Genomic DNA, 13,244 nt, shown 5'->3' with positions numbered 1-13,244 from the left:
TTTGTAAACGAGCAATATCTGGATAATACTTGTCTCTTCCTACTTTTGAGATTTGGCATCAGGTTAATGGTTTGTTGTAGATGTTTGGATGACTGAGGTTGATGCCACTTTGAACAGGATTTTAGTACTGTTAGATACTGGGGGACGAAAGACTGAATGGATGCATGTTTATACATTTACCATATAAAAGCACCAGCTGTTATGCTCACACATCGGGAGTCATAATCATGTCGGAACTAGGATCCGAACCCTCCTTCATCCGCTTAAGCTAGGGACGCAACCCGGCATAGAGAATTGAACCGCCTTAGACTCAGGGCAAATGAATGTCTCGGGAGACAGTGACGAATGGTTTCAAGTTTAAGTTCTGTTCTGTTCAAGTTCTGAACTGTTATGAAACCATTTCTTGACTGACAGAAATCACCGAAGTACTGCAAACCTTCAGCATAAAAAGCAAGTGTGATATCGAATACGATCCTATCGAATAACCATTCCTTGACTTCTTTTGCCCGGCAGTTCATGCTAGTCTGGAAGAGGACGCGGTGTTTATCTTCTTCAGTGTTTCGCTTAGAATATTTTTGTCCAAAGAGGCTTAAGACGGTTATCCTTTGTCAAATCGATACTTAATCAGAGTGAGTAAGTGATCGAAGCGTATGGCTCACGTGGTATTAACAAGCATAATGGGTCCGTGATGTATATTTAAATTAATTGGACAATGGCATTACACCTCAGTGGCGACATAAACTCTCATCTCTTTCTCTAATCAAGGTAGCACGTCTCAATAAGCTTAAGGGCATGAGAATTTAATTTGATAAATATCACGGCCTTTTAATCTTCTCACCAACTGCAGTTCGGTGTTTGGTTTAATGCGAAAGGGACGTCTTTTCCTTGCGACAGAGACTACGTTAATTTAATTGAACTGAGGTTAATTTGATCTTTCTTTCCCATCTACTTCCGTGCCCTTTCCCTGTCTTTAAAACAGATCAATAAGTAAGCTGACAATGAAATGACTTTAGCTCGCTAAAGGTCGCCATCTTGTTTTCACCGTGGAGTGACACCTGATCACCAGATCCGGCGAATGCTACTGCGCATGACAAAGTAAGATCTCAGAAATCTCCGCAGCAAATGAAACAGCGTGATATTGCATTGTAATTCAGTGGCTGTCGTGACATTGTACAAATGGATTGAAGTTTAGTTAAGGACAGGGGACGCCAGCTTTACGTATTGAGGTTTTGTTACAGGCAGCAGCCGGAGACGAAAAGATATCTTGTCAAACTCTAATGTTATAAATTGACGTATTCTTCTTGCGTGCGTGCGTGCTTGCATGCACGCGCGTGTGCGTGTGCGTGTTCATGTAAAACTAAATCTGAGGTTCTGAAGTTATTGCATATGTAGTAAGTAAGTTATTCTTTTGTATTTATAGTTTGTTTTGTATTTGATACACATTATCCAGATATATGCGATGGCTACACAATCAATGAAAAAGAAAACATACAGAATGAGTCATGGTATATTACACGATAAAATACTAGGGCTGCGCAATATAACCGGTTTACCGGTATTTACCGGTTCAGACATGAACATGATACGTATTGCGATACGCTGATCGAAAACCGGTATTTTGACATGCATTCGGAAAACTTCGTAACACTCGGAAATCTTCGGATATTTCCGTTTTTTGAATTGTTCTTTTCCCTGTTTCATAAGTGCCAAATGTTACTTACATTTTTATTTTGTCATGATTAAAAGTTTTTATTAAAGGTTAATCATAGTGATTTTGTTGTGTTTTTGCTTTATAATCAAGCATTAACTCGATTATAAATAGTTTTTGTTAAAAAAATAATTCTTGCAATATATTGCAATACATATCGCAATATATGCTTCCGCATCGCAATATATCGCAATATGAAAATTCTCTGCAATACCCACCCCTATAAAATACAGCTCTATAATGGGGTGGTTCCTGGACTTATTCTTAGTGAGTAGGTTTGAGAATGTTAAGGATATGCTCATTTTTCATTGCATTGATGTTTGTGAGACTATTCGGGTTATACCAAATCTAAATCCCTGTTCACACAATGTATTTGTCCGAATTTCGGGGACCGAATTATATGTAGGGAATCATCACTATAAAAATACGGGTAAAGATATTTAAAGCTGAGAAATGTCAGAAACACTCTTAGAGAAGCTGTACCTAGTGCTGATATTGTATAAAGGAAGCAGTAAAACACGACAATAAAACACATCAGACTGCGCCCCTCGTGGTTTATTCTCCCTGTTGGGTTTTATTGCACGATAAACAGCCCCCCTCGTCGTTTATTTACTAAATAACACTATCATGTAGATATGACACGCGGTGTCGATATGAAAACCCCGTTAATTCAGAAACCCATCTTAATGGCATTATTCCTGTTGAGCAAATGTTCGTAATTTGAAGAAACTGTAGTTTGAACAGACTGGAAAAGTGCTAATGTAGGTTCAACAGTATTCATTAAAACAAATTGTGACAAATGTTCAATATAATCTATGTGACAAATTATGAAATCGTGATAAGCTTAATGGCTGTTAAAGAAGATAGAAGAGAATTATAGTCTCACAATACAATACACAGCATTTTCTCTAATTACCAGGGATGTTCTGAAACAAGGGTCAATGACAATTGGGCGTCAAATATAGCTTTTATTCTTTGCACTGTACAAATTAATTGCATGCGTGTATCATATAAAAAAATCTGATGTTATGTATATGGTGCTTATTTGGCAATTTGTTGCAGGTTCGCAACGAAGCGGGCTGATGTCACCACTGATGCATTGTGGGTCATTTCGCCTCCCCTTACTCCATTCCGTGTTTTTAAAATGACTTTTTAAACTAGGTTTTCCTTGCTAAAATTACATTTATAAGCGGAAAACAGGACACGTTTGGTTGTTTAATGATATTCAGCAGGATCTGACGAAGTAAGGACCCAGAAACCAGGTGTTTCGTAAACTCATTTAATTTGTTCATTAAGTGCACGAAGATGTCATTGTTTCTTATCAAACTGTAATCAGATCTAACAAGACATTTAGATACTACCAGCTACAAAGATAAATACTCGGAAACGTTCCCAAAGAAATATTAAAAGGAAAAACAATAAACATATCGTGCATCGTTCCTATCAGTTTATAGAATCAAGTCATGGAATATACAGTGACTTTATTCAGTTGATTAATATTATTTTGTTCTTTCATTTTGTTATGCTTTACAAATTCGATATAGGTTATGCGATATGTTGATGATAGTAAACGGAATACAAAGACGAAAGTGTATTAGCTTGTCATACTAATAGTTCTTCTACGTATTTACTTATTATGAATATTTCATATAAAATATGATCTTCTCCACTACATATCAGTCGTCCAAGTACGACTATCGTGTAATGTTTCCTCCAGGAATCACTAACGGGTAATGTTTTGCTGATTATTCTTGGTGTAATCTCGATAGTACTTGTATAATGTCTTCAAGCAAAGCATACACGATATCACAAAGTCATTAATGTCTTTTTCCAAGGTCGTTACAGTGTAAGTTTCGAGCACTTTTGTTGATGGTTGATGTGAACTTTATATTCCTTTCTAACCAAGGGCAAGGAACAACATTCATAATGTCTTTCAGTGGCATTTAGAAGTTGTGCATTGATGTCCAAGATATTTTTATGGATTAAACTTCTTTGTAATTTCTCTCACGACGTTTCGAGACCATTACAAAGAAGTTTAATCCATAAAAATATCTTGAACATTCATAATGTTTACATAGAATTCTTCTTGGAACGAAAGAAATGCATATCTATAGCTGTCATTGAATATGTAACTAAACATATTTGACATTCAGATATTTGACATTTGATTCAGACCAGGTCTTCTGGGTCTTCTAAATATTGAAATCAATGGAAGTATAGTTTAGTCGCTATGTAATGAAAATACAAAGAGAGATCTTCAAAACCTACCGTTGTATATGCACCAGTTTGTAAAAGAATATTTTATCACACATATAAATCCAAATAATGTTGATCTATGGTCATTCCGAACAGAAAACGTTACAATAACTGATGTTGCGTATTCAACATAAATATCCATGTTCATTATCATTATGTTATTTAGGAAGCACCAACCACATCTTTCATACGACACGGTCCTTCAAACCAGTTTGTAAAAGAATCTTTTTTATCACCAAAAAATCCAAATAATGTTCATTTCTGTTGAATGAATCCATGTGTTGGTCATTTCGAACAGACACGATTATAATACCTGATTGTGCATATTCAACATTAATATCCATGTTTATTATCATTATGTTATTTAGGAAGCACCAACCACATCTTTCATACGACACGGTCCTTCAAACAGTTTGTAAAATCAACATTAATATCCATGAATCTTTTTATCACCAAAAAGTCCAAATAATGTTCATCTATGTTGAATGAGTCAATGTGTTGGTCATTTCGAACAGACACGATTATAATACCTGATTGTGCATATTCAACATTAATATCCATGCTCATTATCATTATGTCATTTAGAAAGCACCACACGCAGCATTCATACGACACGGCTCATCATTTGCCTTCATTAACATGATCTATGACATCTGCATTGACCCTGCAATGAACAAAGCAGATATTGCATATTGTTTCTTCCTGGAAACTGTTGTGTTAAGTGGCTCCTGAACAGCGTCATCATACCACACATATCATAGCGTTCACCAAAACAAGTATCACCTATCAACATAGTGTTCAGCCATACTTCCTCAACGTTTTTGTGCAGTTGGTATATTTCTGGAAGCAAGCCCCATTTTGTTTGGTTAAACTGATAATGATGACGGTTCAAAGACCTCCCTGCGTAAGGAATTGGTTCCCTGTCGCTGTTTCCAGTACAAACACCCATTGTACCTGGTGTCTGGTGTTCTACTCACTTCACCATTTTCACCACTTCATTGTAAACAGTAACATATATCTCAATATACTCGCGTCTCTGTCTGCAACCAAACTACCTACACGCGTTGGGCGATGTTAAACGCCTGGCCTGCTGTCTGCAACACATCACATTCAGGCAGTAACGTCCTAAGTATTCTTGCACAAATCCATTTTATCACTGCCAGGTCAAGGGAGCACCTGTTATGATCTGTTAAACAGCCTTTTTGTGGTTATTTGAATATGATCACATTGTCACAAATAACAAAAGCACCACCATTGGTGTTCCGGTACAGGCGCTTCAGGTTAATAAATACAGAAGCAAGCTTGTTTCTTGTATCATTACGCTTTTTCTCTTTTATTTGTGTTCTTTGAACAATAAAGTTTAAATATTTTTGGACGCTAATTACTTGTACTGAAAACTCTTTTTGCGCCCATCCCTGTATTTGAACGCGTCTCCTATTTGATTCTGTTCAAAGAACAGAGCGCTACATTGCTGTGACGAAGTCAACAATTTCAATAATTGCATGCTCCCACATAATCAATTATACTGTAGGCATATGACGTATTTTTTCCTTATTTTAATGACGTTATTGGTTACGCATACAGTTTTATTGCTTTGGGGAATTAAACAGATTTAAACAAACACATTCACACTGATTGTATTAATCATGAAATCAGTTTTGCGGTACTCCGAACATGTTTTGTGCATATTGTCCAACACCGGGCGTCATTCATTATGCCGGGCACAGCTGACATTGTTTTATTGAAATGAACCGAATGTTCTGTTACATGAGAACATAAATTATGCAGTAAGTAGTTTTATGATGCATGCCGTTACGTTAAAACTTTTTCAAATTCTGACTTCAGTTTCCTACTAAGATTAATTGTATTTGTGATATGCTTAGACACCCTGTGGTTCCCATGAGCATGTGGATGCATATATACAGAGAGTTAACCCAACGTTAGAAAGTAGCATTGCTACAAGGCTGTACTAAATGCTGAGCCCATGGATGTATAGTAATTCAACCCTCCAGAGACGAAGTCTAGATAAGCGGACAGTACAGTCTAAGCTGGACCCCAGTCTGTTATTTGTTATTTTTTAGAAATTATCATTTAAACTATTATTTTTCACCTTAGACTTGAGCAAGTCTAGTTAGACAGGTACAGTTCGACACACGTCCTCATCCTTGCCAGTCCGTTGATGCATTCGGTATTTTAATGAGAATCTCGTGCATTTTGAACATGATAGTCTACTTGGCTCTGTTTCAGATTTATCTTACTTTTCATGGTTTCAGAACTTTGTTGTAAGAAAGACAAAGTTTCTTTCAATTATTATCTACAGGAGACATGACGATTCACGTCATGCAATTTGATAGTTTGTTTGGACATTTCTATGCGATGTTTAGGATGCATATAAGTACACGCATTTAAACGGCATCAGTTCAAAACGAATACACTTGAATGTGAATACAATTACAGAAAGAATTGCTAGGTAGGATATCAAAAGGAAGGATATTTGACCTGGCATCGCTGGCAAGCATGTCTGAAGGAAGATTGGTTGACTAATATCTCTGGCTTGCATGTTAGAATGGATGGCATTTGACTAGCATCGCTGGCAAGCATATTTGAAGGAAGGTCGTTCGACTGGCATCGCTGTCTAGCATATCAGAAGGTACCGAGTGAGTGAGTTTAGTTTTACGCCGCATATATCAATATTCCAGCAATATCACGACGAGGGACAAAAGAAATTGGGATTCACACAATATACCCATGTGGGGAATCGATGGTGATGGTGAAACGCCTCAAGCATTGGGCTAACCCAACGCCCCTATTAGAATGAAAGTTTTTGGACCTAGCGTCGCTCCCTGGCATATCTGAAGGAAGATCATTTGACGAGCATCGCTCCCTCGTATATCTGAAGGAAGATCATTTGACGAACATCGCTCCATGGCATATCTGAAGGAAGATCGTTTGACGAGCATCGCTCCCTGGCATATCTGAAGGAAGATCGTTTGACGAGCATCGCTGGCTGGCATATCTGAAGGAAGGTCATTTGACGAGCATCGCTGGCTGGCATATGTGAAGGAAGATCATTTGACGAGCATCGCTGGCTGGCATATCTGAAGGAAGATCGCCCCGGCATTTGACGAGCATCGCTCCCTGGCATATCTGAAGGAAGATCATTTGACGAGCATCGCTCCCTGGCATATCTGAAGGAAGATCGTTTGACGAGCATCGCTGGCTGAAGGAAGGTCATTTGACGAGCATCGCTCACTGGCATATGGAAGGAAGATCGTTTGACGAGCATCGCTCCCTGGTATATCTGAAGGAAGATCATTTGACGAGCATCGCTGGCTGGCATATGTGAAGGAAGATCATTTGACGAGCATCGCCCCTGGCATATCTGAAGGAAGATCATTTGACGAGCATCGCTGGCTGGCATATCTGGAAGATCATTTGACGAACATCGCTCCGGTATATCTGAAGGAAGGTCATTTGACGAGCATCGCTCACTGGCATATGTGAAGGAAGATCATTTGACGAGCATCTATATCTGAAGGAAGATCATTTGACGAGCATCGCTGGCTGGCATATCTGAAGGAAGATCATTTGACGAGCATCGCTCCCTGGTATATCTGAAGGAAGGTCATTTGACGAGCATCGCTCACTGGCATATGTGAAGGAAGATCATTTGACGAGCATCGCTCCCTGGTATATCTGATATCGCTGAAGGGAAGATCATTTGACGAGCATCGCTGGCTGGCATATCTGAAGGAAGATCGAGCATTTGACGAGCATCGCTCCCATGGTATATCTGAAGGAAGGTCATTTGACGAGCATCGCTCACTGGCATATGTGAAGGAAGATCATTTGACGAGCATCGCTCCCTGGTATATCTGATCATTTGACGAGCATCGCTGGCTGGTATATCTGAAGGAATCTGAAGGAAGGTCATTTGACGAGCATCGCTCACTATATCTGGCATACGAGCATCGCTCTGGCATATCTGGGAAGATCATTTGACGAGCATCGCTGGCTGGCATATCTGAAGGAAGGTCATTTGACGAGCATCGCTCCCTGGTATATCTGAAGGAAGATCATTTGACGAGCATCGCTGGCTGGCATATGTGAAGGAAGATCATTTGACGAACATCGCTCCCTGGTATATCTGAAGGAAGATCATTTGACGAACATCGCTCACTGGCATATCTGAAGGAAGATCATTTGACGAGCATCGCTGGCTGGCATATGTGAAGGAAGATCATTTGACGAACATCGCTCCCTGGTATATCTGAAGGAAGGTCATTTGACGAGCATCGCTCCCTGGTATATCTGAAGGAAGATCATTTGACGAGCATCGCTGGCTGGCATATGTGAAGGAAGATCATTTGACGAGCATCGCTCCCTGGTATATCTGAAGGAAAATCATTTGACGAGCATCGCTGGCTGGCATATCTGAAGGAAGGTCATTTGACGAGCATCGCTCCCTGGTATATCTGAAGGAAGATCATTTGACGAGCATCGCTGGCTGGCATATGTGAAGGAAGATCATTTGACGAGCATCGCTCCTTGGTATATCTGAAGGAAGGTCATTTGACGAGCATCGCTCACTGGCATATCTGAAGGAAGATCATTTGACGAGCATCGCTGGCTGAAGCATACGAGCATCTCCCTGGTAAGGAAGGTCATTTGACGAGCATCGCTGGCTGGCATATGTGAAGGAAGATCATTTGACGAACATCGCTCACTGGTATATCTGAAGGAAGATCATTTGACGAACATCGCTCACTGGCATATCTGAAGGAAGATCATTTGACGAGCATCGCTGGCTGGCATATGTGAAGGAAGATCATTTGACGAACATCGCTCCCTGGTATATCTGAAGGAAGGTCATTTGACGAGCATCGCTCCCTGGTATATCTGAAGGAAGATCATTTGACGAGCATCACTGGCTGGCATATCTGAAGGAAGATCATTTGACGAGCATCGCTCCCTGGTATATCTGAAGGAAAATCATTTGACGAGCATCGCTGGCTGGCATATCTGAAGGAAGATCATTTGACGAGCATCGCTCCCTGGCACATCTGAAGGAAGGTTGTTTCATCAACCTCTCTGGCTGACATATCAGAAGGACGGTTGTTTGACCTCGCGTCAGTGGTGAGGACATAGGAAGGAAGAAAATGTGTCCATGGAATACACCTCGTCAAGACGTGTCAGTTCATAGTAAAGCTTATCACATGTGTATATAGATATCGAAAGTGTAAACGAATACTCAGTCTTGACCGTCCCCAGAAACAATTTCGTAAGCGTAAAAAGAAAAACACCTCTGTAAAGTATATCACTGATCACTGAAAATCAGAGTGACACCAGGTGTTCGCGCTGAAAGGGTTCGCCGTTGGAATATTGCTGAGAGGGCGTAAAACACAACTCATCCACTGAATGTTAAAGTCAGCCTACAAGCCTTTTCTCATCTGGTCTCGTATAATCATATACATTCGTACATTTGCTCACTGCTCAGGTGGCGTTTTAGCTCACATGAGACATAAAAGTATCGTTCCCCCTTTAACTACCAAAGGTCATCAAACCGCTGACTGTCTGTGGTATTTACAGTAATGGGCATGGCCATTCACTTGTGTTATTAACATCTCCTTTATTGTGCGTTTATGAGATACAGGTCGGGAAATGTAAGAGAGTGAAATCATTGATTTGACTCAACGCGATACACGAGTTCTATCTCAAGGATAGCTCTTCTGCAATGACGACATTGACGTTTGATAATAGGGCCACCGTATACAAGTCGATCTCACGTTTTCGCTGAAATCCAGTCAGATTTCGAAAGTGGGATCCCAGAAAAACTGAAATGCAACAAAAAAATGAGAATGTATAATGCCCTTTCAATCAATTATAGCATTTGCCCCGAAATAAAATCATGTCTGCTACAGATTCATTTGTTCGGGCACATCAATGGGATTAGCCGTCTATCCATTACTGGAATCGATATTGTTAGATATAGGACTGTCTTGGTAAGTTGTAATACAGAGAGAATACAACTACTGCTCCACTTGTTTCAGACATCTGTGGGAAGGCTTTACGTGTGTATGCATAAACACATCAGCGTATTGTCATACAACCACAATGCATATCAATGACGAGATATATTATATTTATAGTTGTCATATCAAATGTTATGATGAATGTTTATGAGCCACGGCTATTCACATTCCAAAAAGAAGGACGGACCCGGAATGGCAGACGTGGTCAATCAACATGGGGAAGCTTAGAATCTACGTGCTTGGTAATTAAAAAAACTGTTGACCTTGGTAGATTTGAAGGACATTTCAAATCTGATACGAATGACAACAGGTGTAAATCCCTATTTTGACTTGTACCATACGTTCCCGTGTTCGTTTTCAGGTGAACAATTGACTAGCCCTTGCATGTGTTTATGACAGGTGCTCCCGGAGGGGCAGGATACGCTAACTTTTTTGCGACACCAGGTATCATTCCTGTTTGATAGTTATTCATAGGCACGAGCTTATGATATAATCGAACTTTCGATTCTGCTGTTGGCGGAGGTTTTGGGGGATGAAGAAACAGTTTTGCTACTTTCATTTTGTGTATAATGTCTCCAATGTGGTTGTCTTGATTAAAGCACGTGGCGGTGTTTTCTTTGATGGTTCCAAACCGACATGCTGACATTGGTATCCTTGAAAGTAGTGAACCAGTCTCAGCATATGTGGCGTCTCTGTACACCAAAGCATAATTTAACATTCCAATCACTCTAATCCTAATTTCATCCCCCTTAGCCCAAACCACGTGTTCTTAAACATTAACTTGAGGGTTTTTATATAGAATTATTCTCCTGTAACCTCATATATAGCTATATAACGGAGGCTGATGTTGGTATGCACGTGCTCTAACTGCAGGAATATAAAGAACTATAGTACAGTTAGTTGATGCGATGCAGTATTTGCACAATATGCGCACTTGCAGCAGTAAATGGTACCAGATGCCGAAGTCTCAATAACCTAACCAAAGACTATGCTGTGGAGTTGATCACAGCAACTGCAGATCCAGAATGAGCAACTGTGGTTGGGAAACGTTGTCTGTTCAACTTTACAACATGCAAGACCTCAGAAAGCTTCCAAAGTGTTGTGTTACAGACAATGACATTATCAAAGTAGACGGAACGGTGAAATAAATTATGTTCGATGAAATTATCTGTTTTGACTTGTCCTATATGTCCCGGTTTCTTTGTAAAGGTGACTTGCCTGTGGATGTGTTGGTAGTGCTTGGTACGCTCACCTTATAGCAACACTTGGTTTCATCATTGGTTGGTGGTGATTCACAAAGACATGCTTAGAAATCCTCGGAATCATAAAAAGGTATTCCACTGTTAGTAGAGATTTCTAATGATATTGGAAATTTTCGTTTTCGCTTTAATTAATGGAAGTAGAAACAGTGGTAGTAGTAACACCAACCACATCTGTAGAAGTAGTAACAGCGATAGTGATAGCAGCATTAGTAGCTGTAGACATAGTAATAATGGCTGTGTAACATCAACGGCAGCTGTAGAAGTAGGAATAGTGGCTGTGTAACATCAACGGCAGCTGTAGAAGTAGGAATAGTGGTTGTGTAACATCAACGGCAGCTGAAGACATAGCAATAGTCCCTATGTTACGATTTACAGCAGCTGTAGACATAGTAATAGTGGCTGTGTAACATCAACGGCAGCTGTAGAAATAGGAACAGTGGCTGTGTAACATCAACGGCAGCTTTAGAAGTAAGAACAGTTGTGTAACATCAGCAGCAGCTGCAGAAGTAACAATATAGTGGCTGTGTAACATCAACATCAACTGCAGAAGTAGCACTAGTGGTACCAAGAGCAGCTCTTGAACAAGCTGCAGTTGCTGTCGTAACAGAGGCAGTCGTAGAAGTAGTTGTAGCAGTTCCAGGAGCCCCAAATAATTCATCCATCTTCGAACGCCGATAGGGAGCTATTTACCTTGATTGCAGAAACTGAATGATGTTACTTAAGACTATGTTAACCTTTCATCATACGAGCGCAACCTGTATGGAATCAGTACGCGATTATCAAAGTACTACACTGATAACATCTTTATCATATTGTTTCAGTGCCGACTGATATCTCAGGATGGCATCAACGTTATCACAGAAAACATAAACCACCCTTCATGGTGGGCGGTACACCTCACAAGGGTATTGCTGTAAAATGATTCTATTAACTTAAATACGAGACCTATTTCCGCAGTGTTCGAGCCCTTTTCCGGGGAGAGAGGTGTCTGCAACGGCAATAAACCACGCTGCATCTGACAGTTATGCCCTTATGTCATTGACACCGCTGACAAGCCAAGATTGTGGACAAGTGTCACAGCTCCTTGTCCCTTGGCTGTTAGACAATCACATGTTTATCAGATGAGTCTGTTATTATGACTGAGACTGGTTGACTTGTGAAGGACTCAACGCTTCCTATCACCTTCTTTGCCAAGCCGGTTTGACCCCGGGTCTGTGTTTATCTCGGCTTCAACACGCGGACACAATACATCGGCTTTTCCTCAAGCAGCTACCTAGCTTTTTACTTGACGGATTTAGCGAGGAGGATCTAGGCAAAAGGATGTATACGCAGGCGTTCACAAGGTAAGACCCTTGCTGCTCTTGTTTCGTTTAAGTCTGCGACAACCACGTGGAAACCATGCATCGACGGATGTTTACTCTGTGGAAAGTGGTGTTTAGATATACGACTGTGTGACGTAACGTCTTTGTCGGGCCATTTAAACTTTTACTGCAGAACCAAAGCTAGTGAGGAGCATGCATGCCCTTGGTCGCTCCTTGACAGCGGGGTTTTGGCACGTGGTGAAAGGCCAAGGTGTTAAGAGGGATATACCGTATCTATTTATAAACAAGCATTGATTGGGTTGTTGGCATCATAGACCATTCTGCGTATTACTCTGATGTGGTGTCCTAACCTGATGAAAAGACACGCGGAGAGATATTATCTCCGTTAATATCAATGGGATTGTTTTCAGCTTTGGCTTCCGCTATGGAACCATGGAAGCTTGCACGTGTTCTGGTTCTGGAATGGGTTTCCGATATCACAGAAAATTAAGACCACTTGGAATGCATTTTTGGTAAATGTTTGTAGAAATGAATATTAAAACCATCTTACTGAAAGTTATGCTTTGACACATAAGAATCAATGCACAAATTTTGCATGCAGATTCCGACTTATAATTGGTCCCAGCTGCCTCAGCTGTCAGATGAGTTGACCTAGTGTTTGTTT

The 13,244-nt window shown here is 40.3% G+C and overlaps 1 protein-coding gene across 1 annotated transcript in view; it reads left to right on the top strand.

Moving 5' to 3' along the window:
* Positions 1-13,244, top strand: part of LOC124256936 (CUGBP Elav-like family member 2) — a 230,882-nt gene that overhangs the window by 118,929 nt on the left and 98,709 nt on the right.

This window comes from Haliotis rubra, unplaced genomic scaffold (genome assembly GCF_003918875.1).
Source record: "Haliotis rubra isolate DU_JTF1 unplaced genomic scaffold, ASM391887v1 Scf644, whole genome shotgun sequence".
Taxonomy (NCBI): domain Eukaryota; kingdom Metazoa; phylum Mollusca; class Gastropoda; order Lepetellida; family Haliotidae; genus Haliotis; species Haliotis rubra.
The sequence above is the reverse complement of the archived record's forward strand: the minus strand, read 5'-3'. Positions and strand labels throughout refer to the sequence as shown.